Source organism: Tupaia chinensis, unplaced genomic scaffold (assembly GCF_000334495.1).
Source record: "Tupaia chinensis unplaced genomic scaffold, TupChi_1.0 Scaffold000366_1, whole genome shotgun sequence".
Lineage (NCBI taxonomy): Eukaryota > Metazoa > Chordata > Mammalia > Scandentia > Tupaiidae > Tupaia > Tupaia belangeri.
Window position 1 is genome coordinate 2,707,914 of NW_006159863.1, and position 6,488 is coordinate 2,714,401.

A 6,488-nucleotide genomic window follows, 5' to 3' on the forward strand; every position below is an offset into this window, starting at 1 on the left:
GTGGGAGTGCAGCGACATAGCCATTATGCTAACTGCTGGTCCCACGCCTAGTTTTTCAAACTGCTGGGTCTCAGACTCAAGCCACACAGTCAGTCTGTGGGGTCCAGCCATTTTAACCAGCTGGCCCCAAACTATTTCTTATTGCAAAAATAATGAGTCCCCTGAAAATGTAAGCATTGGTACATAAAATTAGAAATGAACACCTCTCCTCTCTCTCAACTCTCTCTCCTACTTTCAATGGAAACTAGCCTTAGGTTTCAAACAGAGACCTTCAGAGTTTTTCAATGAAATATAACTGTTTTTATAAGCAAATAGAATGGTACTGCACATATTTTTCTATAAAAAGTATTCTTCAGATGTCTTTCAATGACAATACGTGTTGACAATCATTGATTTAAAAATAATTATTTCATTTAATTTATTTTTCATTATTTTTTAGTTTTAACCAGAAAGAGAGAGAAAGTGAGATGCCAGGCCCAGGACTTAAACCACAGTCAACCACGTGGGAATTCAACACCTCAACCACCACATCGCTTGACAACCCACCTTTTATTAAAAAGAAATTATTTTATTTAACTACTCACTCATTCATTCATTTTAATTTGACCAGACTTATTTATTTATTTATTTTAATTTGACCAGAGAGGGACAGAGCAAGAAAGAGGGAAAGTGAGAAAGCAAGCCACCAGGTCCAGGACTCGAACCACGATCAGCCATGTAAGAATCCAGGGCCCTTAACCATCACATCACCTGCCAGCCCCAATTGTCATTCCTTTTTTTTTTTTTTTAATTTTGCCAAAGGGCACGTGCACTTCCCAGAGGAAAAAAGAGAATATGGTAAACGAGAAAGTACCCTCTATGAGGAAGGGTCACTTCACAATCCTTTCTCCTCCATTTCTTTCTCCTCTCAGGATTTTGGGCACACATGTACAGGCACCCAATAGGTTTCTCAAGCTGTCAGGTTGTGGACTCGAACCATGCCACTGGCTTTGTGGGATCCAGCCACCTTAACTACCACACCACCAGCTGGGCCAATATTCATTCATTCACTTGAAAACGTGCATTGAAACCATCTCATCATTTTAAAGGATAAACCACAGGGGCAGGCAGGTGGCATAGCAGTTAGGGCGCTGCACTCCCACATGGCTAGCTGGGGTTTGAGTCCCTGACCTGGTGGTGTCTTGCTTTCTTATTTTCCCTTTGTTTTTGTTTCTCTCTGTCTGATCAAATTAGAAAACATAACAAATGGAGGGACCAGCTGATGATGGCGTGTAATGGTTACACTGCTGGATTCCCACATAGTCGACCCTGGCTGGAGTCTTGCACCCAGTGACTTAAAATTCATGCCAGGCGCATGTGAATGCCCAAGAACCCTGGAGGAGAAAGGACTGTGACATGGGTATCCCCCCTGGGGAGTGATTTCTCACTTTCTGTCTCTCTGGCAAGTGCATGTGCCCTATAGCAAAAGTGTCTCAAAAAAAGAGGAATTAAATATATAAATAATTCTTAAACAAATAAGCCTCACTTTAACCATATCTATATGGCAATTTTTGACCACTAGCCAAATGACTATTTCTGATATTCTGTTACTACAGTTAGGGCTTCAATGGACATCTCGAAAGGTAACTCTGCAATAGGCAGTAAGAGCCTTCAAAAGGTAGATCTCAGCCTCGCTACACTAGGTGCTTGCTGGCTCATACTACAGTCAGCAGGCTGAGGCCACAGAGGAGGCCGGGGTCTGACTCTTGACCCATCCTGCAGCAGGGGTGTCGCGGTGTATACCTGCAGTCCAAGCTACACAGGAGGCTGAGGCAGGAAGAGCGCCTGTTTGGTTTGGGTTTGGGTTTTTCATTGCCAGAGGGCATGTGTACTTGCCAGAGCAAGCACGCCAGTCAGGGAGCGAGAGGAAGAGACAAAGCACCTGCAACGGGCTATGGTCATGTCACAGCCCTTTTCCTTCCATTTCTCCTTCCCATCAAAATTCAGGGCACCCATACACATACATCTCACTGGAGCCAGGATTCAAGCTGCCCCCAGCCATCGTAACCGGCTGTGCAACAGGGCCAGCCTTAAGGCAGCCTTATGGTTTCCTTTAACTCAGTAATTCTCTTGCAGAAATACCATCTATGGAAATATACAGAGCTCAGACGAAATGATGTACACAGGCATTAAAAGCTTACATATTAGTTTTATCTTTTGAGTAATATACAAAAAAAGCAAATCTTTCTCAATAGATGAACTAGACAGGTCTTTTTTTCTATCACCTAATTCACTCCTTATTTATGGACTCAATTTCTTTTATATTTTCCTTCTTCACCGCAATCCCTTATCTTCCATTCTCCTCTCAGGGTTTTAGGCATGCACACACATGGGCCTGGCTTGATTTCAAGGTGCCTGGCCCCGGTTAAAACCATGGTCACCTATGTGGGAGTCCAGTGCCTTAACCACCACACCACCTGCTGGCCCAAGAATTTCTTAATGTTCTAACTCTACCCATCCTCAAAAAGTCCCTTTTTACTTGGAAAAGAAACAAGATTTTTAAAACTGAGGATTATGCTGGGACCGGCAGATGGCGTAATGATTACACTGCTGGACTCCCATGGAGTCGACCACGGCTTGAGTCCCAGACCCGGCAGCTCAAAACTCACACCAGACATGTATGTGTGTGCCCAAGATCCTGAGAAAAGAACAGAGGAGAAGGGACTGTGGCGGGCTGATTTCTCGCTTTCTGTCTCTTTCTCTCTCTGTCTCTCTGGCAAGCACACGTGCCTACAGCAAAATCTCCCTTAAAAAAAAAATGAGGATTATAATAAGTAATACAAATTATGAAACAATCTCAGAGTGAATTCTCTTCCTAACAATCAATCTTTAAAATTACAACCTGAAAGTTTTCCTGCTATTTCCAGTTTGTACCTATACATAATGATATGAGATATTTTCTAGTTTTAAGTCTTTGGAAATGACTAAGAGGTTCATTAAAGTATGTTCTAGGGGCCAGCAGATGGTGTAGCAGCTATATGGCTGGGACTCCCCCCTGGCTGACTATAGTTCGAGCCCTGGACCTGGAGGCTTAAAACTCACACCAGGCATGTGCGTGGTGTGTGCCCAAGATCTTGGGAGATGAATGTAAGAGAAGAGATTGTGGCCTGGCCGTTTCCCCTGGGGGGTGATTTCTCACTTTCCCTCCCACTGTTTCTGTCTCTGTCTCTCTCTCTGGTGAGCACACATGCCCTAAGGCTAAAATCTCTTTTTCAAAAAAGTACATTCTATAGTCTCAAATATAGTAAATCAAAATAATTGTTCTAATAATTGTGATTATATTTGTTACTATAAATTGTAGAGTTTTTACAGTTTTAAAGTTACCAGTTCAATCTTCTCACAAGATGGGGAGTTAGAGACCTGAGGCGCAGAGAACGTACAGAAGGTAAAGTATTCTCATTAAAATAAAAAAAATGTCTATAGGCCACGTTTGGTCTCCAGAGAGACCCAGAGAGACAGAAAGAGAGAGAGAGAAAGCATGTCCTAGGGGGCATGGCCACGCCACAGTCCCTGTACCTCTATTCCCCTCCCGAGGTTTTGGGCATGCACACACATGCAACTGGCATATTTCTCAAATTCCCAAATCTGGGCCTTGAACAGCCTGGTCGGCCATGTGGGATTGGGCCTTAATCATGCCAACAGCTGGATCTAAACAGTTTTCTTCAGAATAAACAAACAACTGGAAACCATCCTTTTAACTTTAGAAGTAGTTTGGATATTTGTCCTCTCATTTTTTTTTTTTTTAAACAGGCTTTTTCTTAGAAACATGCTCACTGGAGAGAGAGAGAGAGAGATGGAGAGTGAGAAATTACCCCTCAGAGGGATGGCCACTTCACAATCACAAGAGATGGTCATGCCACAATCCCTTCTCCTAGGATCTTGGGCACACACGCACATGCACCCGGAGTGATTTTGAAGCTACCAGGTCTCAGACTCAAACTGTGGTCAACCATGTGGGAGTCCAGCAATGTAACCGGTACACCATCTGCTGGCCCCTTGCTCTCTAATTTGTAATGAAAGTGAACAGTCCACTTAGGATGGTACAAATAAAAATTGGAAAAAGATTTCACTGTTTCAAATATTTTAATAATCTGCTACTCAAACTTGCTTTGACCCCTGAACTTAAAAAAAAAAAATCACAAAACAGAGATAATCTGTATGACTTTCAACTGTTTTTCATAGTTGTGCAACTTTACCCAACAAAATACTTCAACTTATCAGCAATTTGCACAGTACTAAATGCCTCGAATAAGTTGTGTTGCCCAGTGCCCAATAATCACTTGAGGAATCAATAAGACTTCTTGTTTTGTTCAGCCCAGTATTGTGTAATGAGCTAAAAAAAAAAAAAAAAGAGTTAAAGGCAAGAAGGGAGTAACAAAATATTGCATTACCTAAAAGCTTTTCAGTCACTTTCAAAAGCTCACCCTACTTCAAATGAAATACTTTTCTAGTGAGCAGCTTTCCCCCAGCGACACTGTCAGCACAAGCGGGCTGTGTCCACCACCTCTGTAAGAGCTAATGTGCACGTGGCAGGAACAATAATCACTTGAGGAATCAATAAGACTTCTTGTTTTGTTCAGCCCAGTATTGTGTAATGAGCTAAAAAAAAAAAAAAAGAGTTAAAGGCAAGAAGGGAGTAACAAAATATTGCATTACCTAAAAGCTTTTCAGTCACTTTCAAAAGCTCACCCTACTTCAAATGAAATACTTTTCTAGTGAGCAGCTTTCCCCCAGCGACACTGTCAGCACAAGCGGGCTGTGTCCACCACCTCTGTAAGAGCTAATGTGCACGTGGCAGGAAGTGATTGGCCAGAACATCAGACACCTCACAGGTCTGTTAGACACCAAGACAAACAATCACATCTAGCTCAACTCCATTTTTTTGTTACAGAGTCGAGGGAAAATCAAAATCCCTTTGCAGTCTGTGAAATCATGCACACATACTAACCAAATATCTAATTCCTAAGGAAACAAGGAGCACACTGGAGAAATGCAATATTTAAGAGAGATAGGCAGGCCCACTCTGACATGACATTAGTTCATTAGGTAGAAGAGCCCACTGAGAGGTGAGACACACAAGGGATTCAGGACCACTGAAAAGAACGTTCTGAAAAGAGGACTAGACTGGCTGAAAGCTGGAACTCCAGCCTTAGGTCTCAGCAAGCTGTGACTGTGGACAAAACCCTTTACTCCAGACCCATGTCTTTACAAGTAAAATAACAGGGGACAGTTATCTCTAACGTCTCTTCCCATTTTAAAACCCGTGCTTCCAAGAGACTGTGGAAAATAAGTAAATAATTTAAAATTGCACAGTAATACATGATACAGGCAACATTGAAGGCACATACACTGGGCCAGCTGGTGGCACGGGGGTTAAAGTAACTGAATTCCAATGGCTGACTGTGCAGTTCAAGACTCCACGTGTCCAAAATCTCAAAAGAAGGGAGAAAATCTAGGAGAAGGTATTGTGGACCGACTATTCCCCATGGGGGAGGGGGGCTGCTTTCTCTCTCTAGTCAGTGAACGCACCCTCTGGCCAATTTAAAATAAAGGCACATATATTAATCCTGACCTACTGTGAGAAATACAAAAATTGTGTGTTCTAGAACACAGGACACTTAAAAAGTGAAAAAAGAAAAAGCCAATGTTTAGGGAAATAACCCATGAGAAGAAGAAACAGTAACCACCACAATGAAAAACATCTTAAAGTATCCAAATTCTAACCCCACCTGTGAGGCACAGAAATTCCGTTCCCTACAATGATGTTTAAGCCATGCGGGAAATTTCCTCTTAGGAAATTCACTGCATGACCTTTAAGTATCCCAAAGGTTTTAAATGATTTCATGTGACCATATGCTGACTGCCCCCACGACTTCTTTCATAAGAGATGGATTACAGAAAGGTTAGGCAAGAACCTTCCCAAGACGACTTCCAGCTCTCACGACAACTGGGGGGCAATGTTAGGACAAGATGCCTGAGCACCAGGACGTTATGGAAAGCAACTGCAGCTGGTCATAACTCAGTTCTGCCCATTAACTTTTAACTGCCTGTGTTGTCTGTACAAGTGTTTTTCATTCCGTTTCTGAGATGTCATTGTCCCAGACTCCGGGATGTGTGCAACCTTAAGTGTTTCCTGAGGCTGTTCTTAAAACAGGTTTACTGGGCAAACAACCCCTTCGTTAAAAAAAAAAAAAAATCACTACGGCAACTTTGAAAAAATCTAAAAAAGAAAAATAAAAGGGGGGGGGGAGGCAGAACCTTCTCACCCCCGCACGTGATTCAAGTAACCACTTAATTACCAAATGCATTTCTTGCCCAACATGTGGCAACAAAGGAAGACAACCAGCGGGCTCACGTCCTGGGGCCCGGGGCAGCCCGACCGGGAGGGGTGGGCTCGGCTGGGCCCCGATGCGCACCTGGCCCCGGCCCTCGCTCGGTCATGGGCCCCG

The 6,488-nt window shown here is 43.1% G+C and overlaps 1 protein-coding gene across 2 annotated transcripts in view; it reads right to left on the reverse strand.

The window, feature by feature from the left end:
- The window catches only part of BNIP3L (BCL2 interacting protein 3 like), a 31,668-nt gene that overhangs the window by 24,761 nt on the left and 419 nt on the right, over window positions 1–6,488 (reverse strand). The window lies entirely within an intron of this gene.